The 24,859-nt window shown below is 43.9% G+C and overlaps 8 non-coding genes across 8 annotated transcripts; 3 read left to right on the forward strand and 5 right to left on the reverse strand.

Annotated features, from left to right (window-relative positions):
- Positions 1-1,314: 1,314 nt before the first annotated feature.
- On the reverse strand, positions 1,315-1,385 carry trnag-gcc (transfer RNA glycine (anticodon GCC)). Its single transcript has one exon. It is a non-coding gene; the product is annotated as a tRNA-Gly (tRNA).
- A 1,695-nt stretch (positions 1,386-3,080) lies between these two features.
- Positions 3,081-3,162, reverse strand: trnas-uga (transfer RNA serine (anticodon UGA)). Its single transcript has one exon. It is a non-coding gene; the product is annotated as a tRNA-Ser (tRNA).
- A 1,343-nt stretch (positions 3,163-4,505) lies between these two features.
- On the reverse strand, positions 4,506-4,587 carry trnas-gcu (transfer RNA serine (anticodon GCU)). Its single transcript has one exon. It is a non-coding gene; the product is annotated as a tRNA-Ser (tRNA).
- A 1,624-nt stretch (positions 4,588-6,211) lies between these two features.
- Positions 6,212-6,284, forward strand: trnar-acg (transfer RNA arginine (anticodon ACG)). Its single transcript has one exon. It is a non-coding gene; the product is annotated as a tRNA-Arg (tRNA).
- A 6,224-nt stretch (positions 6,285-12,508) lies between these two features.
- trnar-ccu (transfer RNA arginine (anticodon CCU)) lies at positions 12,509-12,581 on the forward strand. Its single transcript has one exon. It is a non-coding gene; the product is annotated as a tRNA-Arg (tRNA).
- A 6,377-nt stretch (positions 12,582-18,958) lies between these two features.
- trnas-uga (transfer RNA serine (anticodon UGA)) lies at positions 18,959-19,042 on the reverse strand. Its single transcript has one exon. It is a non-coding gene; the product is annotated as a tRNA-Ser (tRNA).
- Positions 19,043-20,582: 1,540 nt separating this feature from the next.
- Positions 20,583-20,656, reverse strand: trnan-guu (transfer RNA asparagine (anticodon GUU)). The gene has a single exon. It is a non-coding gene; the product is annotated as a tRNA-Asn (tRNA).
- Positions 20,657-21,849: 1,193 nt separating this feature from the next.
- Positions 21,850-21,922, forward strand: trnar-ucg (transfer RNA arginine (anticodon UCG)). The gene has a single exon. It is a non-coding gene; the product is annotated as a tRNA-Arg (tRNA).
- Positions 21,923-24,859: the final 2,937 nt, after the last annotated feature.

Consider the following 24,859-nt stretch of genomic DNA (forward strand, 5'->3'; position numbering starts at 1 on the left):
GGATAAAGGTTTATCTTTTGCACCTACCTGACCCCCAGGGAAGGCCAATGCTTTCTAAGTTGATGGTTCCCTACAGTAGACTGTACTTTAATTTCAAAGGTAATGTATATTGACCCAAATCAGTTTTGGAATCCAATCTACTGACGAGATGGAGCACATCCTTTTTTCAGGATTTTAGCATCATACGTTTGGTATATTTAGTCCCTAATGCTGAAAGAAATGATCATAGAACATTTGGACACTTTGTGGGCTTGAAATACAAAGCAAATCATGTTCTATGGTACAAGATAAATACAAAACGTAAGCTTTTATTTTAATTAGATTTGTTTATAAAGCATAAGCAATCATTTATTACATTAATATATGTGAAAATAACATTTTAGCATCATACGTTTAGTATATTTAGTCCCTAATGCCGAAAGAAATGATCATTTGTTTAACATGCACGGGTCTGTCTCAAAGGATGCAGTACTCCTGAAGGGTCTCAAACCCTACATTTCGGATGCTTAGCTGTATCCCTCACATGTGGCACCTCAGAATGACTTCTAACCTTACCTGTGGTGTATTCAGTCCCTATTGCTCAATGCACGGTGTACATACTGCATACATGTGTCTTGAGAATGAGGAATGGGCCCCTGAGACAGTCATTTGCCTGTTTCACAAACAGGGACCTGGACCTAGACCTGGCCCGTACAGGGCTCAAACCCGCGACCTTGGCGTTATTAGCACCACGCTCTAACCAACTGAGCTAACCAGCCTCACGACAGTGCTCCTCTCTGTGCTGCAAAAAATCAAACTCAGGGAATTTCTTTTGTCCTCCTTTGAATAGAAAGCCGTGTAATCAGTGTACGGGCTTTCTCGTGCAGTTTCATGGTTCTTGTAACCCAAATCCTACACTGGCCTGAAGTGCCCCCCCATTTCACAGCATTTTTCAGCTGATTTAAAATGTACCTAAAGGAGAAGCATTATTGAAGACCATCAATTACCAAGAGCTTTTGTCAAAGGTTTTGGTGGTCATTTTGAATGACCACAGAGCGCTGTGACCTCGGTTTTACATCTCATCCAAAAGACAGCGCCCTTTTACAACACAGCATCTCCGTCACTATACTGGGGCATTGGGACCCGCACAGACCTCAGGGTGAGCGCCCCCCCGCCGGCACCATTAACACCGCTTCCAGCTGGAAGCTTTGTTTTTCCCTGTAGCTCATCCTCATCCAGGTACTGACCTGGCTCACACCTGCTTAGCTTCAGTGGGTTTTCAGTTGCGAGTTGCAAGGGGATGCAAGTGATGGAGCCGCTCGCTGCAAAAGCCACTGCATTGGCCGGGAATCGAACCCGAGCCTCCCGCGTGGCAGGCGAGAATTCTACCACTGAACCACCAATGCTCAGTGCCTGGGCCTTCAAAAAAGACGCTTTTTTGGTGCTCTGTGCAAAACGCGTCGACATCTGCTTCCAGCTGCAAAATGCCATTTGCGGACGCTGAAGAACTTATTTCTAAGGCAGCGGGTACAAGCGATTGGGCGTTTTAAAACCACCAGGAACAGCAAAGAGGCGCGCTTCTTTGCTTGTGCCGAAACACACCGACTGAAAGCGGACAACGTAGTCGGCAGGATTGGAACCTGTGCGGGGAGACCCCAATGGATTTCTAGTCCATTGCCTTAACCACTCAGCCACGACTACAGCAAGCCCCACTGCCGCTGCGTTCTTGCTACAATCTTACCTGGATCGCGAGGCGCCGGCGGAAGCCTATTTCAAAGTCGTTCTCCGTTTCAAAAAAACATTTCCAAAATACAAGCCTTGCAGACAGACACGACTCAGAGGACTTAAGGGTGGCTTCATGTCGGAATGATAAAGTCTCCCCGTCCGGACATGAAAATGCCACTTTGTTACACACAAAAAAAGAATCAACAACAGAGAAATGCCCACAAGCATTTGAAAAGCCGCACCACGTCGCACTTGAAATAGCTCTTACATTAGTGGTAGACACAGGAATCGCCTTTTTATTTACGCTCTTACCAACGCAATGGAAAGCAAAACAAAGCAAAGCAGAGCAAAACAAAACGAACAAACGAAGACCCTCACGTCCTGCACTTGCATATAACCCCGTTACGTGCCCAAGCGGTATTGTACGTCATCCTAGCACTGCACCCCGGGTCGTACGGTACATGGGAACGAGCACACGCCACGAATCGTCTCGAATCACTGCCTACAGCTGTAAGGCGCCTTGAAGCGTGCACCCCCAACATTCTTCTTTGCGCATCTGTGAAAGGTAAACTCTTGAGCAAACTCTGAACCAGCTCTAAGGAAACTAATCCGATTAGACGTTACTTTGACTCATCTTCTTACGCTCAGTGCCGGATTGCTCAAACTCCAGCTAGGGTTAGGGTTAGCATTCCCACGCTACTTAGACACTTTGTTTACGCTCAGTGCTGGATTTTGGGAACTTCAGGACGAGTGGGAATTTTCTCCTATCTGTCCATTCTGTTTTGTTTTGGAGACTCTTGGCTGCCTATGTTGTTCAGTGCACCGTGAAGGAAACATTTTCCAAAACTGTGTCAGCTCAAAAGTTGTAAGAAAACCTCTCCAGGTGCTTTAACTCTCTTCATTTTTGTCATTTAATGTGACACTCGATGTATAACTGGAGCCTCACATATGCAAATGGTGAGGCTCCAGTTCGACACCCAGTTCCACACCACTTTACAGTATATGACAAAAGCATGGCAGACTGTGCCGGACCAGCTGGTAACTTCCGCTTATTTTGACCATATTAAACATTGGAAATCTTCCCACTTGCATTTGTGACACTTGATTTTGGCTCCACCTAAGACACTCTTAAATCTTCAAACACTTTTCTCTTCTCCCGCAACACACTTGTCTGTCGGCACTATGTGGCAGCGTTGCATGACAACCCATCTCACCACGGAAAGGAACCTAACAGCTTTGGTAAGAGAGTAGAATTACCTGAAGAACTGCTTTCCATGGAAGCAGGACCAAGCGATGTAGCATTTTTATAGTACCAGGAAAGGAGAAGCGGCACTTCGCCTTTGCCGCACAGGCACAAGGTGACGTGCGGCAGACGCCGTAGTCGGCAGGATTCGAACCTGAGCGGGGAGTCCCCAATGGATTTCAAATCCATCGCCTTAACTACTCGGCCACGACTACAGCGAACTCGCCGCCGCCGCATTCCTCCTATAATCTAACACGGAGTGCGAGGTGGCTGCGGAAACCTTTTTAAAGTCGCTCTCTGTTAAAAAAAAAACCTTTCACAAGATACATGCCGGCAGACAGACACGCCTCAGAGGGTTTAAGGCTGGCTTCACGTTCAAATGATAAAGTCTCCCCGTCCGGATGTCAAAATGCAACTTTGGCAGACAGAAAAAACATCAACAAACCACAAATGTGGACAAGGATTTTACAAGCTGCACCACACTGCACTTTCAAAAGCATTTACATTCGTGTTAGACGCAGGAATTGTCTTTGTTTTGCGCGCTTACGAACGCCATAGAAAACGAAACAAAACAAAAGCCCTCAGCTCCTGTACTTGATTATAACGCCATTACGTGTCGAAGCAGGAATTTACGTCATCTTACCACTGCAACATGGGGAATAGAGGGAAATGAACACACGCTACGAATCGTCTCAATCACTCCCTAGAGTCGTAAGGCACATTGAAGGGTGCACCCCCATCATTAATCGTTGGGCCTCTGTAAAAGGAAAGCTGTTGAGCAGTCTTTGAAACAGCTCGGATGAAACACTTGATTGCTTCCATGTGCATCTGGAGCCCACTTCTTATTTTCACTTCACGCCGCCCAAAGCATTTCTAAAACAGGAGATTCGCGTTTGGGAATGCGCCCTGCCCTACAAATAAAACAGGTCTACGGGTCTGAAACCTGCTCCACGGAAAACAGTTCTGTTGCGCTTTTGATCAAAGGGAGATTCTCTGTTCTTACTTTTTGATTACATAACACCCAAAGGGGCTTCTTTGGAGCTGGATTCCAACCAGCATCCTAAAGTTTCTTGGCGGTATCCTTTACAGTCCTCTGTTCGGTCGACAAGGAACAGTAGGGGGCAGCTTTCCTCACACATACAGTGCAATGTACTGTAGTGTTCCCCTTCATTGAATTCGCAGTTCTGCATCAGACCTCTAACTCGTTTCCTTAGCTTGGATTTAAGCCACGAAGCAGGCTTCTACTGTATAAACGTCTAGAGGAATCACAAACTATTTGAGAGGCCATCATCCCAGGGGGAACTGACAAAGTCTATCCCTAAACACCTAGCGCAGTCTCTCGAGAGACTGTCAAAAATCGCTTTCTCCGTTTGTGCTGCAAGTAAGTGAAAACGCGGTCTCAACCCAGAGCCACTTGGCAGCAGCGGCACGTAAATACTGTTACTACCACTGCTCGATACCAACGTTAGCCTACTATACCATGTTCAGCCACCGCTAGAAAATGTAAGGCTCTAGTACTGGAGCAAACAAAAGGAGAGCCAACATCAAACGTAGAGAGCGACGAGGATGGGATTCGAACCCATGCGTGTAGAGCACAATGGATTAGCAGTCCATCGCCTTAACCACTCGGCCACCTCGTCGATGAAACTGGGCTGTCCAGACATGGGTTGGCGCGCTCCAGATGATCTTTTTCTTTTTTTTCCCTCGTACTCAAGGGTCCTTTTCCTGTTCCACATGCGATTTCAACATTTTCCTTGGGAGATGTCAAGCCAGCAAGCCACTGCTGTGGTTCAGTGGCCATTGTGGAGTTCAGTGGCCCTGTTGTACACAGAAAGCACATTGAGCTCCTTGGACATGAAAAGTTCCAGATAAAAGCCATTTGTCATCCTTTCTCTTGGTGTCGATGTTGCTATTGTATGTAAAGGTGGCAACTTGCTCAGCGAGCAGGCGGAGCACACACCGAATGCAGATGTGTCTGAGTGGTGTGTCCAAGTGGCTGCAAAAGGACAACACTACCGGGGCGCCGTTGCTTAGTTGGTTAAAGCGCTTGTCTCTTAAACAGGAGATCCTGAGTCCGAATCCCAGTGGTGCCTTCTTTGTTCTGTCTTCTCGAACAGAACTGGTCCTTACAGACAACCGCCTACGGCTAGACTTAATTAAATGCAAGTATTCATTTCCTGTCTTTAACGCGACTTGTTTTTCTTAAAATGGATGGAACTTGCAAAACATGAAATACAAACATTGCTAATCAGCGCTAGCGGCTGGCAAAAAAAAAGAAGTCAGCAATGTTTTTTTTCTTTAACCTTAACCCTGCTAATGGAGAAGAGTTAAACGACTGAGTCTATGCAGCTTAAACGGTGCTCATGTCGGGTTCTTAGCTGAAAGGGTGGTAAATCACGCTCACCCCAGTCCTTAATCTTTTAAAAGGATACAATATTGAACCTAGTCGCCACATCACATACATCCTGTTCAACGATAAAAAAGTGACATCTATCCTCGATCCAGAGTAAATCCCACGATGAGGGCATATTTTTTTCCACTTTACCATGAGTCGGGCTCAGCTGCACAGAGGCGAGAGCAGAGCAATGAGGTCACAGGGACAGGGGAGTCACACGCTGGCGGTTTGAACACGCGGAAGATCACTGAGGGATCCACAGTATATGGACCCTCCGTGCGCCATCAGTCCACACTCCGGACTCTGAATCCTGCCATCCGAGTTAAGATCTCGGCGGAACCTGAGGCACAGTTCCTTCTTAAAACGTAATCTGGTGAGCATTTCTAGAATCGTACTTGTATAGATGCAGCCTTTAATGTGTTGCTGGGTTAAAATTGATGACTTCTTGAACTTCAGTAGGCAACTGCCCTCTTGATTTCGGATTTAATTTCTTTATTACAGGGGCGCTTTTATGAAGACAGAGTCATGTTCAGGTACTTTGCTTGGTGGAGGAAGCATATTTCGGACTCTGTGATCTGCTCACCTGGAAAGGTCTGCTGTACTACTACAAGAGAGAAGTAGAGTCTGGAAGAATGGACAATTTTATGATGCTTTGGAAGATAATGTTTTTTTTTTCTTTGAAATCGAAATGAATCAGAATATCAGTGCAAAAGACAAACTCTTGGTTTGGTTTAAAGAGATATGGTTTTAAAACAGACAAAATGTAGAAAACAGGTGTTTCTCACTTTTGGAAAAGAATGGACCGGGGGTAATATTTTACTAGGTGCAGTGCTCATCTCACTGGGTTACAGTCCTGCAGTGTCACACCAGGGCCAGTGGCGCAATGGATAACGCGTCTGACTACGGATCAGGAGATTGCAGGTTCGACTCCTGCCTGGCTCGGGTCGTTTTTAAACGCATGGGGCTACTCCCTAAGTAGTCTGTGCTACTTACTGCATTGTAATCGTACCCAGTAAGAGATTTCCTTCATGTAAATGAACTGCACCTGACAGCTTTAGAAAAACACCTGGGCTCAGTACGGTGCTGAGAGCTCAGCGTTGCTGTTCTAATTAGCACGCACTGCATCGGCTATGAGCCCGAACCTTTCAATTATTCCGATCAGTAAGTCAACACGTAGTCCACATGAACGGTAGAAATATTCTCTTGTCTGTCTCTTGTTTGTATAGAACTGAATGTCCCTGACAATGTACTGTTAGTTTTAATTGAAGAACGGCATTTGTGTTCAAATATACCGGACAAGTTTATGTAACTGCTCATGCGACACTCAGTTGTAATTAGTCAAGAAATAAAGTCGAACAATAGCTGCGGGTTTGATTCTGAACGTATGAGATTGCAGCGCCTTTTACTTCCATTGACAAATGATAGAGATTCGAAGAGAGATCCTTCAGACCAGCAAGCAAACCCACGGCTATTTCGGTTTTCTATCTAGGCAACGTTGGTGTCTGCAATAGCATACATGAAAGCGTGATGCAATTTCTGTGGCTACATTTGTTGCACATCATGCACAGTAAGAGTGTTTCTAACACCAAATAAAAAGTCAACAATTAGCGATCACGCCTTCTCCTCAGTTAACCCACTGAAACCCTTGCTGTTAACAGTTCTTTACTGCGTGCTTTACCAGCACCTACATATCGTGTCGGTTCTTTCAGCTTTATTCATTAGGTTTTCAAAGGCATAAGTAGAGCACCAGAGGTGCGAACGCAAAATGTGTAGTTATCTGAAGAATTGATTTCCATGGCAGCGGGTCCAAGCGATTTCGCGTTGTTATAGTACCAGGAAAGGAAAAGCGGCACTTCGCCTCTGCCGCGCAGGCACAAGGCGACGTGCGGCAGACGCCGGAGTCGGCAGGTTTCGCACCTGCGCGGGGAAGCCCCAACGCATTTCGAGCCCATCGCCTTAACCACTCGAGCACGACAAATGCGAGCTCGCCGCCGCCGCATTCCTCCTATAATCAAACACGGACTGCGATTTGGCTGCGGAAACCTTTTTAAAGTTGCTCTCCGTTAAAAAAAATACCTTTCACAAGATTCGTGCCGGCAGACAGACACGCCTCAGAGGGTTTAAGGCTGGCTTCACGTTCAAATGATAAAGTCCCCCAGTCCGGATGTCAAAATGCAACTTTGGCAGACAGAAAAAACATCAACAAACCAAAAATGTGGACAAGGATTTTACAAGCTGCACCACACTGCACTTTCAAAAGCATTTACATTCGTGTTAGACGCAGGAATTGCCTTTGATTTGCGCGCTTACGAACGCCATGGAAAACGAAACAAAACTAAAGCCCTCAGCTCCTGCACTTGATTATAATGCCGTTACGTGTCGAAGCAGGAATTTACGTCATCCTACCACTGCAACACGGGGAATAGAGGGAAATGAGCACAAGCTACGAATTGTCTCTAATCAGTCCCTACAGTTGTAAGACGCCTGGAAGCGTGCACCCCCATCATTAATCTTTGCGCATCTGTGCAAGGTAAACTCTGGAGCAGTCTCTGAAACGGCTCAAAGGAAACACGTGATTGATTCCATATGCATCTGGGGTTCATTTCTTATTTACATTTAATTCAAGGGAAAGGCTTGGGTCAGTTTCAGACCTTCAGCCCAATCTGCGCCGCCAGAACGACAACGGCTCCTCTGGTCTTTGGGGTGCGGTTGTGACCCCGTAACCTAAAGTGTTGGTGGCAGACAAATGGAGACTAACAGGTGATGTCCTAGGACATGACTACATTGTGACACTCGGTGGGGATGGTGACCATTGCTTGGAAAAGAGTGCGAGGCCCCTTTAGAAAAACATTTTGTTAACAGGCATTCTGCCTCAGCCTAAACACCTATAGCTTGCAAAGCGCATGCTATTAGACAGGCACCTCTGCAAGACCTTAAGAGTCTCTTAAACTAGTGATAGTAAGGTGTTCCCAATGGGCGATGTTTGGCTTTCAAATCATCTCTCTGTGGAAGCGCCGAGATGCAGCTGTTTAAGGCTTAGAAGCAGCTGACTGTTTCACTACCTAGCTGATTACTGTCAGTCAGGGAGCTCAGAGGTGAAAAGCCTGTCTGAGAGACAATTCGCCGTCGATGAGTTCAATATGTTCCGTACCAGCTCGGCGCAACTGAGATCATCTTGGTAGCCGTGTAGCTCAGATGAGTGAGAGCGTGTGTGTGTGTACCACCGTGATTGGATGCCGGTCCTTCTCAGGTCACAGTAAACCTTCTGCTGCCTAACTTCCCTAATTTTGGGGATCCCTTTGAAAAAGCAAAGGAAAAAAAACTGGCTCTTCATCAGCATGATCGACCTCACCCAGTGTGGCGCAGTGGCCTAATGGCTAAGACACTGGCCTTCTAAGCCAGGGATTGTGGGTTTGAGTACCATCTGGGGTGCTCCTGTCCCATTTTGAGCGTACAAATGTCCTTTTGATTTGCAAAGCTACAACCCCACCTTACTCAGTGAGCGTCTCTTCTTTTCTCTCACATACAGTTGGGAGAAAAACTTTTGTAAACAGCCCTTCGGAATGATGTGGATTTCTGCATGAATGGCTCCTAACATGTGATCTTATCTTTATCTAAGTCATAATAATTAATAAAGAGAGTCTGATTTAACAAACAACACACGCCCAACATTTGACATTGCTGTTTCTTTATTGACCAAATGGTTTAAACAATCAAGGTCATTGATGGAAAAAGTACGTGAACCCTTATATTAAGGAGCTAGTGGAACCTCCTTTATGACAAAAACCTCAATCCCCACTTTCTGTAGCGGCTGGTCAGACCTGAGCAGCGGTTAGGAGGTATTTTGGCCTATTCCTCTATGCAAAACTGTTTCAGTTCATGTATATTTTTGGGATGTCTTGCGCTGAACGGCCTGCTTCAGATCACGCCACAGCACTTCAATGGGATTGGGGTCAGGACTCTTACTTGGCCATCCCAAAATACGGAATTTCTTCTGTTTCAGCCACTCTGTTGTTGATGTACTCCTTTGTTTTTGTCATGCTGCATGACCCAGCCTCTTTCGAGTTTTAGATCACAGGCAGACACCCTGACATTCTGCTGTAGAATTTCCTGATACATCTTGGAATTCATCGGTCCCTCGATGATTGCAAGCCGTACAGCCTCCGCCATGTTTCCCAGGTGGGATGAGGTTTTGGAGTTGGTATGCGGTGTTTTGTTATCTCCAAACATAACGCTGTGCACATTTACCAACAAGTTCAACTTTTGTCATGTCTGTCCACAGAACATTGTTCCAGGAGTTGCTGTGGAACATCCATGTGGTCTTTAGCAAACTTGAGAGGGGCAGTGGTGGTTTTTTTTGGGGGGAGAGCAGTGGTTTCCTCCGTGGTGACCTCGCATGATCACCGCTCCTGTTCAGATTTCTTCTTATGGTGGACTCATGGACACAGACGTAAGACAAAGTCAACCACCTGTTCGCTAGATCCCATCCCCACTCAGCTAGTCAAAGATTCCCTCGAAGGACTGGCAGGACCTATAATTAGTATGATGAATGCATCGCTTGCGTCAGGCGTTGTACCTGATCAATTTAAGGTAGCGGTTGTTAGACCGCTCCTTAAGAAGTCAAATTTGGATCCACAAGTTCTTAACAACTACAGGCCTGTCTCAAAGGTCCCATTTCAATCTAAAAGTTTTGAGAGAATAGTTGTTGCCCAATGTCAATCGTATCTGGATTCAAATAATATACTTGAGAAATTTCAGTCTGCTTTCTGAAACTGCATTAACGAGAGTCGTAAATGATATTCTCTTAGCTACTGATGTGGGGAATGCAACAGTGCTTGTGCTTCTAGATCTTAGAGCTGCCTTTGACACGGTTGACCTCTCTGTTTTGTTACACAGGCTTGAGTTTGAGGTTGGCTTATCTGGAACCGTCCTTCAGTGGTTTACTTCACATTTTACTCATCGTTTTCATTATGTTCAAATATCTAATAATTGTACTGCTTCATCAACGTCACCAGTTCAATTTGGGGTACCAGACGGATCAGTGCCGGGGCCAATATTGCTCTCTCTCTCTACATGCTGCTGCTAGGTAGGATAATACGAAAAAATAATATGAACTTTCATTCATATGCTGATGACACTCAAATAAACATTTTGTTCACACCAAACGACAACTTTTCTATTATCACTTTAGTTAAATGCATTAATGAAGGAAAGACTTGGATGTGTGAAAACTTTTTGTTACTCAACTCTGAGAAAACTGAGGATCTGTTGATCGGAGGCAACAATACTGATAGGACTACTATAACTTCAGCACTTAACTCAGAGGATTTAAACATTTGCCTCAAAGAGACAGCACGTAACCTAAGTGGCATATTAGACACAAGGCTCTTAACAACTTGCATTGTTAAGTGCCTTGAGACAACCTTGTTGTGAAAGGTGCTATATAGAAATACATTGATTTGAACTGAATTGACAATGTAAAATGTTGTGTGTGTTGTTTGTTAAACAAGACTGTCTTTATTTATTATTATGTGTCAGATGAAGATCAGATCACATTTTAAGAGCCAATCATGTAGAAATCCAGATCATTCGCGTTTTAAAAGTTGCGGGAAAAGCAAAACAGGTGCTTTTCCTTTGTTGCGCAGACACACGACGACACCGTAGGCGGCAGGACTCGAAGCTTCGCAGGGAGACCCCGATGGCTTTCTAGTCCATCGCCCTAACCACTCGGCCGCCGCCGCCGCCACTGCCTTTTTGATGCAGTCTAACATAGAGTGCCGGGCAGCGGCGGAAACCTTTTTCAAAGTCGCTTTCCGTTTAACAACAACAAAAAAAACTTTCACAAAATGCATGCTAGCAGACAAATGCGCCTCAGAGGACTTAAGGCTGGCTTCAAGTTGGAATGATAAAGTCTCCCCGTCCGGTCAGGAAAAGGGAACTTTGTTAGACAGAAAGAAGGAAGTAACAATAACGTAGAATTGTGTGCAAGGATTTTAGAAGCTGCGCAGCCCTGCAGTTTCAATAGCCCTTTTATTCGTGTTAGATGCTGGAATTGCCTTTTTTTGACGCTCTTACGAATGCGATGTCAACGAAAACAGAACAAAGCACAAAAAACCCTCAAGTCCTGCAGTTGGATAGAATGCCGTTACGCGTCCAAGCCGTATTTGACTTCATCCTACCATTGCAACACGGGGCGTATATGGAAACGAACACACGCTACGAATTGTCTCTAATCAGTCCCTACAGTTGTAAGGCGCCTGGAAGCGTGCACCCCCATCATTAATCTTTGCGCATCTGTGCAAGGTAAACTCTGGAGCAGTCTTTGAAACGGCTCAAAGGAAACACGTGATTGATTCCATGTGCATCTGGGGTTCATTTATTTATTTACATTTAATTCAAGGGAAAGGCTTGGGTCAGTTTCAGACGGCCTCCAACAGCGAGATTCAAGCGCCCCACCTTCAGCCCAATCTGTGCCGCCAGAACGCCAACGGCTCCTCTGGTCTTTGGGGTGCGGTTGTGACCCCTTAACCTAAAGTGTTGGTGGCAGACAAATGGAGACTAACAGGTGATGTCCTAGGACATGACTACATTGTGACACTCGGTGGGGATGGTGACCATTGCTTGGAAAAGAGTGCGAGGCCCCTTTAGAAAAACATTTTGTTAACAGGCATTCTGCCTCAGCCTAAACACCTATAGCTTGCAAAGCGCATGCTATTAGACAGGCACCTCTGCAAGACCTTAAAAGTCTCTTAAACTAGTGATAGTAAGGTGTTCCCAATGGGCGATGTTTGGCTTTCAAATCATCTCTCTGTGGAAGCGCCGAGATGCAGCTGTTTAAGGCTTAGAAGCAGCTGACTGTTTCACTACCTAGCTGATTACTGTCAGTCAGGGAGCTCAGAGGTGAAAAGCCTGTCTGAGAGACAATTCGCCGTCGATCAGTTCAATATGTTCCGTACCAGCTCGGCGCACCTGAGATCATCTTGGTAGCCGTGTAGCTCAGATGAGTGAGAGCGTGTGTGTGTGTACCACCGTGATTGGATGCCGGTCCTTCTCAGGTCACAGTAAACCTTCTGCTGCCTAACTTTCCTAATTTTGGGGATCCCTTTGAAAAAGCAAAGGAAAAAAAAAACTGGCTCTTCATCAGCGTGATCGACCCAACCCAGTGTGCCCCAGTGGCCTAATGGATAAGGCACTGGCCTCCTAAGCCAGGGATTGTGGGTTCGAGTCCCATCTGGGGTGCTACTGTCCCTTTTTGAGCGTACAAATGTCCTTTTGATTTGCAAAGCTGCAACCCCACCTTACTCAGTGAGCGTCTCTGCTTTTCTCTCACATACAGTTGGGAGATGTCTTGCACTGAACGGCCTGCTTCAGATCACGCCACAGCACTTCAATGGGATTGGGGTCAGGACTCTTACTCGGCCATCCCAAAATACGGAATTTCTATTGTTTCAGCCACTCTGTTGTTGATGTACTCCTTTGTTTTTGTCATGCTGCATGACCCAGCGTCTTTCGAGTTTTAGATCACAGGCAGACACCCTGACATTCTGCTGTAGAATTTCCTGATACATCTTGGAATTCATCGGTCCCTCGATGATTGCAAGCCGTACAGCCTCCGCTATGCTTCCCAGGTGGGATGAGGTTTTGGAGTTGGTATGCAGTGTTTTGTTATCTCCAAACATAACGTTGTGCACATTTACCAACATGTTCAACTTTTGTCACTGTCCACAGAACATTGTTCCAGGAGTTGCTGTGGAACATCCATGTGGTCTTTAGCAAACTTGAGAGGGGCAGTGGTGGTTTTTTTGGGGGGGAGAGCAGTGGTTTCCTCCATGGTGACCTCGCATGATCACCACTCCTGTTCAGATTTCTTCTTATGGTGGACTCATAAACACAGACGTAAGACAAAGTCAACCACCTGTTCGCTAGATCCCATCCCCACTCAGCTAGTCAAAGATTCCCTCGAAGGACTGGCAGGACCTATAATTAGTATGATGAATGCATCGCTTGCGTCAGGCGTTGTACCTGATCAATTTAAGGTAGCGGTTGTTAGACCGCTCTTAAGAAGTCAAATTTGGATCAACAAGTTCTTAACAACTACAGGCCTGTCTCAAAGGTCCCATTTCAATCTAAAAGTCTTGGGAGAATAGTTGTTGCCCAACGTCAATCATATCTGGATTCAAATAATATACTTGAGAAATTTTAGTCTGGTTTCTGAAACTGCATTAACAAGAGTCGTAAATGATATTCTCTTAGCTACTGATGCAGGGAATGCAACAGTGCTTGTGCTTTGCTTCTAGATCTTAGAGCTGCCTTTGACACGGTTGACCTCTCTGTTTTGTTACACAGGCTTGAGTTTGAGGTTGGCTTATCTGGAACCGTCCTTCAGTGGTTTACTTCACATTTTACTCATCGTTTTCATTATGTTCAAATATCTAATAATTGTACTGCTTCATCAATGTCACCAGTTCAATTTGGGGTACCAGAAGATCAGTGCTGGGACCAATATTGCTCTCTCTCTCTACATGCTGCTGCTAGGTAGGATAATATGAAAAAATAATATGAACTTTCATTCATATGCTGATGACACTCAAATAAACATTTTGTTTACACCAAACGACAACTCTTCTATTATCAGTTTAGTTAAATGCATTAAGGAAGGAAATACTTGGATGTGTGAAAACTTTTTGTTACTCAACTCTGAGAAAAATGAGGATCTGTTGATCGGAGGCAACAATACTGATAGGACTACTATAACTTCAGCACTTAACTCAGAGGATTTAAACATCTGCCTCAAAGAGACAGCACGTTACCTAGGCGGCATATTAGACACAAGGCTCTTAACAACTTGCATTGTTAAGTGCCTTGGGACAACCTTGTTGTGAAAGGTGCTATATAGAAATACATTGATTTGAATTGAATTGACAATGTAAAATGTTGTGTGTGTTGTTTGTTAAACAAGACTGTCTTTATTTATCAAAAAATAAAAGGAATTTGCTAGGAATGCAAACGTTAGGTTGCGCTTCTTCATGCTGCATCGTCGGCATGAGTGGAGCTTTTTAAACGTCTGTACTTACTGTGCCCCATAAGAAATCGTTTGTCCCCATTCAAAAGAGATTGTGCGATGTCCTGCAGTGTTCGCAAAGCAAACCTTTGACAGTTTGAAAAGAGGAATTTATTCTGCTTCCTGTGCGTGCAGTAGTTACAAAGTTGAACGTCTTTACACGATCTGCTGCAGTTTTCAGTGGGCGGGCTTTGTCAGAGGGCTTGGAAAAACGCACTGTGTTTCGGCTCGGGAAACATCATGAGAAGTGTCCTGCATGTTTTCTGTGTATAGCTGTCTTTTAACGCATACAGAATTCATTCGAAATCATTGATTTCTCCAATTAACAAGGTTCCCTTAAAGGATGAGTCAAAGTAACGTCTAATCGGATTAGTTTCCTTAGAGCTGGTTCAGAGTTTGCTCAAGAGTTTACCTTTCACAGATGCGCAAAGAAAAATGTTGGGGGTGCACGCTTCAAGGTGCCTTACAGCTGTAGGGAGTGATTCGAGACGATTTGTGGCGTGTGCTCGTTCCCATATACCGTACGCCCCGGGGTGCAGTGCTAAGATGAAGTACAATACCGCTTGGGCACGTAACGGCGTTACACGCAAGTGCGGGACGTGAGGCTTTTCGTTTGTTCATTTTGTTTTGCTCTGCTTTGCTTTGTTTCGTGGTCAAGAGGCGTAAGGTAAGTCGTAATCCAGGGAGAACACTGGTGGCAAACAGTCCGAGGTGAGAGGCGAGGTCCAAAGTCGAAAAGGCAGAAGGGGAGTCCAATATCCAGAATAAACGAGGTAATGGAAAAAACGCCAGGTAGAGCTCTCAAGGAGTAGACTCAATACCAGCGGGAAGCAAGTAAAGATGGTAAAAATAGCACTGCGTACCCCACGGTGGAGTGTGTGCAGGTGGGTTAACTCGTGCGGCGGCGTTTGTTAATAATCACCCTCTGCTGGTGCTGTTTAGATTGCTTAAGAGTTGGTCTTAACTGCCTGGCGGTCATGACAAGCTCCTCTTTAAGCTGTGGTTTAGTTTTGCATTCATGTGTTTCTAGAGCAGTTATTTATGGGGGTGGGTGGGTCCTTCACAGAGGCTCAGGACAAATCCCCTGCATGAAAGTCTACTGTGTGCGTTCAAACAGTCACAGGTCAAGAGCCAGGCAGGAGGACAATGGACAGATGAGCCAACGAACTAAAAATAAAAGAACAGATATGAAAAAGCCACCATCTTTTTCTTTTTGACATTTTCCGACTTTCATGCAAGCCAGGACAAAGTTGCTCGTAGCTACTTGTGGATTCAAATACTCTATCGAGTGCTTTGATGAGTTTTTGCAATTTGATTGTCGTCCTGTCAGCCTGTTTCTGTTTTTTTTTTTTCAATCTAGGGATGGAAAGTATGAGGGAAATGATGGAGCAATCAATAACCGCTCCGGAAAAATGGCAGAAAGAAATGGTCCGTCACTAAGGACATTTGTGAAGCAGAGGAGTGACATCACCACAAAGGCGACTTATTCTGCTGATCGTTTTGGTGAATAATGATTGAGGCGTGTTAAGAGAAAGGTAGCTGCGTCAGCATGCTTAGGCTGCAAAGGATAAAGCAAAGGTTTACTCCATGCTGAAAAGAGAAGAAAAGAAGCACAACGTTTCGACTGTGGAGCCTTCTGCGCCATCTTCTTTAGCGATGGTGATGATGTTTACATTGGAAAAACTGAGACACGCATACTGGAGGGGCTTGAACCACCAACTTTTCAGCACCACAGAGTCTGACAGTCTTTTGTGCACCCTACATTTGCAGGTTTATGGTCAAAGAAAACAATCACTTGCGCTTCTTGCAGCCGGCAATCTTTTTCCACTGACAACCAAGAAATGGATTTCATCTTTCACAAGCTGTATGGATTTCTTCAAAAACAAGTTATTCCAGAAAGGAAATGAATTCTTGCATTAAACTGAACCAAGCTGTACATGTTTGTCTGAAATGATACATTCGGCACAACAAGACACGGAGAGAGGCACCGCTGGTATTCAGACCCAGGATCGCCTGCTTACTAGGCGGGCACTTTAAGCCACTAGGGAACAGCGCCAGCGGAGCACCGCGCTTTTACAGACACTTGGACACATCTGCGTTCGGTGTGCACTTAACCTGCTCTCTGAGCCCGTTGCCTCCGTCCCATTTAATAGCAGAACTGACGCCAAGAGAAATGATGAGAAATGGCATTTATCGGGCACTTTTCATGTCCAAGGAGCTCAATGCCCTTGACACCTCCCCAAGGCGACAGAGCTGTGCATTCTTTGGCGACACCATTTTTTCTTTTGTTTAATTTCTATACTTATTGATAGAATAAAAACGATATGTCATGTACTGTAAGGGAAATGTCTCTTTTCATGGGGAAAGCTAGCACCAGCAAATGTTGTGTTTAGAAGAAGTGATTTAACATGACACGTGACCTAATTTACCGGAGCAAAAGCTCACCCAGCAAGCCCTGCTTTACTTCTACAGGAGAGAAGTACTGTAGAGTCTGCAAGATGTTCAGCTGGGTAGCTACGTCAGCATGCCTCGGCTGCAAAGGAACAAGTACTAGGTTTATTGCATGCTGAAAAGAGAAGAACGGAAACACAGCGTTTCGACTGTGAGGTCTTCTCACACCTGAAGAAGCCTCACACCTGTAAAAGGCTCCATGGTTTTCTTTCTTCTCTTTTCAACATGGAATACACCTATTGTCTGCAAGATGTGACAATTTCATGGTGTTTTGGAAGAAAACCTTTTTTCTTTGAATTCAAAATCAATCGGAATTTCAGCACAACACATCAACACTTTTTCTGTTTTAAGGAGATGATATTTTAAACCTGACAAAAATAGTAGGAAACACAAGTTTCTTGCTGTGAAAATTTAGATGGGGAAGTGTACTACTAGTAGCAGTGTAGAGCTCTCTGTGGTGGAGTGCAAGCGCATGTTCTATGGGCCAGTGGCGTAATGGATAATGCGTCTGACTTCGGATCAGAAGATTGGAGGTTCGAGTCCTGCCTGGCTCGTGAGGCTTTTAAACCTCTCAGGTTCCTAGGTAACAGGTTGCCGTCATGTATATGAACTATAGAAAAGCATTTGCCACAACCCGTAAATTAGCACGCAAGTGCGGGCTGGTGAACACAGAACTGTATGGAGATCATCTCCAGCTCCGAGCTCAATTGCAATGAAAAAACATGCAGAACAGAACTGGAGAGCAGCTGAATTTGTGCTCAGTAGGGTGGGGAGGACTCAGCATTGCTATTGTTCTAATTGGCATGAACTGCAGGGGATCTGAATCAGAACACGTCAGTTAGTTCGATCATTGCGTCAATATGTAGGCCACGTTAATATAGAATTATTACTTTGTCTGTCTCGTCTTTGTATATAGCTGAATGTCCCTGACAATTTCATGTTAGTTTTTAAGAACGACATTGGTGCTAATATATACATATATAGCATATAAGGAACACGTAAAAGTTTAGTCCATGCTGAAAAGATAAGAAAACCGCCACAACGTTTCATCTTGGAATAAATCTTTACTTGTTGTTTTGCAGCCTACCCATTCTGACCTAACTCCTCCCTTGAAATTCCCTAACAGATAAGGGTACGTAACGGCTCATGCGATGCTCAGTTGCAATTTGTCCCAAAACAAACAAGAACAGCAGCTGAGGGTTTGAGTTTGAACATGCACTGTATTAAAGCAGCTTTTATTTCCATTGATAAATGCTAGATATTCCTACAGAGATTCTCCAGGTGAGTAAGCGATTCCTGTTTCTGTTTCTATTTCTGTTTCATATATACAGTATATATATGTTACATGTGTCTCTGCAATAGTATAAATGTGTTATACACTATCAGGGGCTGCTTTTTTGTGCACCTCATCTACAACAAGGGTTTTTTTTTCATTTATGTTTGTGGACCTTCACCATTTGAGGAAGTGAGTTAGATAAGAAAGTTACAGGTATGGTGAGCAATGACTGACAAAGGCACGTACTGCGTATTCCTTACAGAAGTGTAAGCAATTTGTTCTAAAAAACACCGGCTAAAGTCCAACATCGTTAGCAATCTTATTACTTAAACAGAATTAACATCAATAAACTGTAAGGTGCTGGTACATGCGAGTAGATTTGATCTTCTATTAAACAAAAATGCAATTACAGCTCTAAAAAGGTCAACCTAGACTTCTGTAACAGATCTGTTCAGGTCATCGCTGTTTCTCTGACCTTGTGAGTCTTTGGAATTTTAAAAGTGTATTTTGCTTGCCTTTCATGTGGTCTGTGTACAAGTCACTGTGGCGTATGCGGTCCTACACAGCCTTGCTATAGACGTGACGAGCCTCCGCTATGTTGCAATGGAGAACAGGTTCAGTACGGAGCTGCCGAGAAAATTCAGCTGGAAAGCTCGTTGCAGAAAAGCATCGTTATCTGTGTCCAGCGGCAAAGCGTCCATCGTGGGTGCTGAAGAATCGATTTCACAGGCTGCGGGTCCAGGCGATTTAGAGTGTTAAAGGTCCCAGCGAAAACGAAACGGCGCTGGTCCTTTTACACGCACGCACGCAACCAAATGCAAAGGACGCCGTAGTCGGCAGGATTTGAACCTGCGCGGGGAGACCCCAACGGATTTCAAGTCCGTCACCTTAACCCCACTCGGCCACGACTACAGCGAGCGCCGCGGCCGCTGCCTTCTTGCTACAATCGAACAGGGAGTGCGAGGCGGCGGCGGCAGCGGAGGCAACTTTTTTCAAGTTCGCTCTCCGTTTAAGAAACCTTTTACGCCATACGTGCAAGCAGACACACACACACACACCTCAGAGGACTTAAGGGTGGCTTCAAGTTGGAATGATAAAGTCTCCCCGTTCGGACATGAAAACAGAACGTTCTTAGACTGAAAGCAATCAACAACGGAGACATGTGGACGACGATTTTAGTCACTGCAGTTTGAATAGCATTTTTACTCCAGTTACAGGAGATGCACCAATGGCCCTTGACCTACGCTCTTACCAATGCCTTGAACATTCAAACAAAACAGCCCTCAAGTCCTGCGGTTTAATATAACGCTGTTACGTGTCGAGGCAGTATTTTTCTCTGTCCTACCGTTGAGACACGGGGCGTATATGGAAACGGACACATGCTACGGATCGTCTCTAATCGGTCCCTACAGTTGGAAGGCTCCTTGAAGCGTGCACCCCCATCATTCATCTTTGCGCATCTGTGAAAGGTAGACTCTTGAGCAATGTTTGAGCCAGCTCTAAGGCAACTAGTGCTATTGGACAGACACCTCTGGAAGATCCTAAGAGTCTCTTAACACCACTTCCAGCAGTAAGCTTAATTGTTCGCTGGAGGTCTCCCACCCAGGTACTGACCAGGCAAAGAATCACCAGTACATTGAATGAGGAAGTTAATCCTGAAATCCAATTACATATCTCAAGGTAAGACAAATCCATAAGAACATGTCTTAGTATTACTTCGTTTACATTAGTATGGCACTGAGTTGGAGCTCATCTTTAAGCTGTGGTTTAGTTTTGCATTCATGTGTTTCTAGAGCAGTTATTTATGGGGGTGGGTGGGTCTTCCACAGAGGCTCAGGACAAATCCCCCGCCTGAAAGTCTAATGTGTGCGTTCAGACAGTCACAGGTCAAGAGCCAGGCAGGAGGACAATGGACAGAAGAGCCAACGAACTAAAAATAAAAGAACAGATATGAAAAAGCCACCATCTTTTTCTTTTTGACATTTTCCGACTTTCATGCAAGCCAGGACAAAGTTGCTCGTAGCTACTTGTGGATTCAAATACTCTATCGAGTGCTTTGATGAGTTTTTGCAATTTGATTGTCGTCCTGTCAGCCTGTTTCTGTTTTTTTTTTTCAATCTAGGGATGGAAAGTATGAGGGAAATGATGGAGCAATCAATAACCGCTCCGGAAAAATGGCAGAAAGAAATGGTCCGTCACTAAGGACATTTGTGAAGCAGAGGAGTGACATCACCACAAAGGCGACACATTCTGCTGATGGTTTTGGTGAATAATGATTGAGGCGCGTTAAGAGAAAGGTAGCTGTGTCAGCATGCGTAGGCTGCAAACGATCAAGCAAAGGTTTACTCCATGCTGAAAAGAGAAGAAAAGAAGCACAACGTTTCGACTGTGGAGCCTTCTGCGCCATCTTCTTTAGCGGTGATGATGTTTACATTGGAAAAACGGAGACATGCGTCCCTGGGTGGGCTTGAACCACCAACCTTTCGGTTAACAGCCGAACGCGCTAACCGATTGCGCCACAGAGACTGACGGCCGCTTGTGCTCCCTACATTTGCAGGTTTATGGTCAAAGAAAACAATCACTTGCGCTTCTTGCAGCCGGCAATCTTTTTCCACTGACAACCAAGAAATGGATTTCATCTTTCACAAGCTGTATGGATTTCTTCAAAAACAAGTTATTCCAGAAAGGAAATGAATTCTTGCATTAAACTGAACCAAGCTGTACATGTTTGTCTGAAATGATACATTCGGCACAACAAGACACGGAGAGAGGCACCGCTGGTATTCAGACCCAGGATCGCCTGCTTACTAGGCGGGCACTTTAAGCCACTAGGGAACAGCGCCAGCGGAGCACCGCGCTTTTACAGACACTTGGACACATCTGCGTTCGGTGTGCACTTAACCTGCTCTCTGAGCCCGTTGCCTCCGTCCCATTTAATAGCAGAACTGACGCCAAGAGAAATGATGAGAAATGGCATTTATCGGGCACTTTTCATGTCCAAGGAGCTCAATGCCCTTGACACCTCCCCAAGGCGACAGAGCTGTGCATTCTTTGGCGACACCATTTTTTCTTTTGTTTAATTTCTATACTTATTGATAGAATAAAAACGATATGTCATGTACTGTAAGGGAAATGTCTCTTTTCATGGGGAAAGCTAGCACCAGCAAATGTTGTGTTTAGAAGAAGTGATTTAACATGACACGTGACCTAATTTACCGGAGCAAAAGCTCACCCAGCAAGCCCTGCTTTACTTCTACAGGAGAGAAGTACTGTAGAGTCTGCAAGATGTTCAGCTGGGTAGCTATGTCAGCATGCCTCGGCTGCAAAGGAACAAGTAATAGGTTTATTGCATGCTGAAAAGAGAAGAAAGGAAACACAACGTTTCGGCCGTGAGGTCTTCTCACACCTGAAGAAGCCTCACACCTGTAAAAGGCTCCATTGTTTTCTTTTTTCTCTTTTCAACATGGAATACACCTATTGTCTGCAAGATGTGACAATTTCACGGTGTTTTGGAAGAAAACGTTTTTTCTTTGAATTCAAAATCAATCGGAATTTCAGCACGACACATCAACACTTTTTCTGTTTTAAGGAGATGATATTTTAAACCTGATAAAAATAGTAGGAAACACAAGTTTCTTGCTGTGAAAATTTAGATGGGGAGGTGTACTACTAGTAGCAGTGTAGAGCTCTCTGTGGTGGAGTGCAAGCGCATGTTCTATGGGCCAGTGGCGTAATGGATAACGCGTCTGACTTCGGATCAGAAGATTGTAGGTTCGAGTCCTGCCTGGCTCGTGAGGCTTTTAAACCTCTCAGGTTCCTCGGTAACAGGTTGCCGTCATGTATATGAACTATAGAAAAGCATCTGCCACAACCCGTAAATTAGCACGCAAGTGCGGGCTAGTTAACACAGAACTGTATGAAGATCATCTCCGGCTCCGAGCTCAATTGCAATGAAAAAACATGCAGAACAGAACTGGAGAGCAGCTGAATTTGTGCTCAGTAGGGTGGGGAGGACTCAGCATTGCTATTGTTCTAATTGGCATGAACTGCAGGGGATGTGAATCAGAACATGTCAGTTAGTTCGATCATTGCGTCAATATGTAGGCCACGTTAATACAGAATTATTACTTTGTCTGTCTCGTCTTTGTATATAGCTGAATGTCCCTGACAATTTCATGTTAGTTTTTAAGAACGACATTGGTGCTAATATATACATATATAGCATATAAGGAACACGTAAAAGTTTAGTCCATGCTGAAAAGATAAGAAAACCGCCACAACGTTTCATCTTGGAATAAATCTTTACTTGTTGTTTTGCAGCCTACCCATTCTGACCTAACTCCTCCCTTGAAATTCCCTAACAGATAAGGGTACGTAACGGCTCATGCGATGCTCAGTTGCAATTTGTCCCAAAACAAACAAGAACAGCAGCTGAGGGTTTGAGTTTGAACATGCACTGTATTAAAGCAGCTTTTATTTCCATTGATAAATGCTATATATTCCTACAGAGATTCTCCAGGTGAGTAAGCGATTCCTGTTTCTGTTTCTATTTCTGTTTCATATATATATATACAGTATATATACAGTATTGTACTATTATTATATAATTCGTTACACTGTGGCTGTGTTGTGTGTGTTAAGCTGCTGTTGCACTGCAATTTCCCTCACGGGATCAATAAAGTATCTATCTATAAGAAGACATTACCAACAACGACCACAAGATGGAGATATTGTCTAGACATTACCAACAACGACCACAAGATGGAGATATTGTCCAAAGAGGCAAGAAGGGCAAAGCCGCGATAAGGTAAAATCATTTTTTGTAAGAGATTGGTGTCAGAATGCACATCCGTATCCCAAACAGAATCTCTAGTAAAATATGATCATTTGTGAAACAGGCAAATGAGTGTCTGCTACAATATGATTGCTACAGATGCAGCCATTCAAAATGTGCGGGCGATACTGCATTATTTTCCGGTACGCTGTACGCAGTCTACCGCGAGTTACCGGTAAATACCGCGAGTTACCGGTAAATACCGCTAGCAAAATAATAGTATCCGGAATTTCCGCAAGGTGGAGCTAATAAAGCTCAACTTCTCATGTTTGAGCTGTAGCCATCAAAGTCTTTAATGAAGATATTACTAATAGTATTAATAATAAATGACCTTGGACAAGCTGTAAACTCAAAGTATTGCCCTGGTCCACATTATTTTTTTCACTGACCTTCTTTGTAAAAGTAACACCACAGCATTTCGCAATCATGCATTTTTTTCCAATCATGCAAAGTACAGTAATTTTTGAGAATCGATTCACCATGCCTTTCACATGCTCATAAAAGAGATTGATTTAGGAACATAAACATATTACCGTATGCAAACTGTACTGTATACAGTTTGTATATGTATATGTATATTTAATGTCTTAACTGTGCCCGTTTAAGTATTGAATATTTATATGGAATTTTACCACTGAAGGGAAATCTTAGTGCCTGAGCATAAAAAGAATAGGAGCGTAATGCAACGCGTGTGAAGGCCATAAACGATATTAATTTTGGAACATAAACATACAGTATATGGCTGGTCTCGGTACTTTAAAGAAAACATACACGAAACATGGTTTCATTATGACCAGAATCGGTCTTGAGATATTTTTAACTTGATTTACAGTATTTGAGAGGTATGTCTTGACACCGATACTACGTAAATACTCCTCACGTATATGTTTCTAGGTTTATATTATGCATTTCATACGGTCAAATTGCTTTTGAGCAACTGATAAGAAGCGCGAAACGGTATGCCCAGGGCGTTTTAGTTTTTGTTTTGTTTTAATGCAGTGCAGTGGATTGATTAGAGATATCAAGTACATACAAGTCATTTTTTAAATGTTGTAGTTCGTCTTGTAAAAATGTTACGAGTACATCATCTGTCAACAATTACACAGGTTCTGTTTCCATATTGCGGTTTTTGGTTACGTAATACTATTTTCTAATTTCACGTTGTGAATATATGATTTGGGCAAACAGAGCCGCAAAGAAGTACATTATGGGTTGTTGTTGTTTTTTTGCAGTTTTATCTAAAATAAGCGATGCTTAAACCTTTGTCTGATTCTTGTGAAACTATCCACACGACAGTTACCTAGGAGTTGACTTCAGTGATGTCACTGATGGGATGTTTCTAAAAATCCATCCTCTGTAAAACATCTTCTCTAGTTGTTCTGCATATGTATTCGCTAATGAAGCTGTGTGTTCTGAGCCTGGTTCTCTACATTTCTGTATGAACCAGCTTAGAGGGCTAAAGACAGCTTGTGTTTAAATTGAGTGTAAGGTAATTTATGCTTCTAAAGTCATGGTCAGCATTTATTATTGTACTGTGCTGTAAACTTCTTCTGTGCCTAATTACATTATTTTATAGTCGATAATGTTTCTGTAGTGCTTTTTCAGCCCTCAGCATGTGACTGCGCTGGTGGTGCTGTGGGTTAGGTTCCTGACTCCTATGTCACATGGTCTGTGGTTGAATCTCATGGAACTATGACTTTAATTTTTAACAAACATTTCTTTGAAAAAATGAAACATTTCCCTTGGTCAGAGATTAAATAAAACCTCACTCGCATCAAAACAAATTTATATTTCTAAATATCACAACATGATCGAATTTACGTCTTTTTAATAACAATGAATAGTCACCTATGCGTTACAAAATAAACATTTATATTGATTTGAATCGAGTTTTG

The sequence above is a fragment of the Lepisosteus platostomus genome, unplaced genomic scaffold (assembly GCF_059453375.1).
Source record: "Lepisosteus platostomus isolate fLepPlt1 unplaced genomic scaffold, fLepPlt1.hap1 Scaffold_79_H1, whole genome shotgun sequence".
Classification (NCBI taxonomy): domain Eukaryota; kingdom Metazoa; phylum Chordata; class Actinopteri; order Semionotiformes; family Lepisosteidae; genus Lepisosteus; species Lepisosteus platostomus.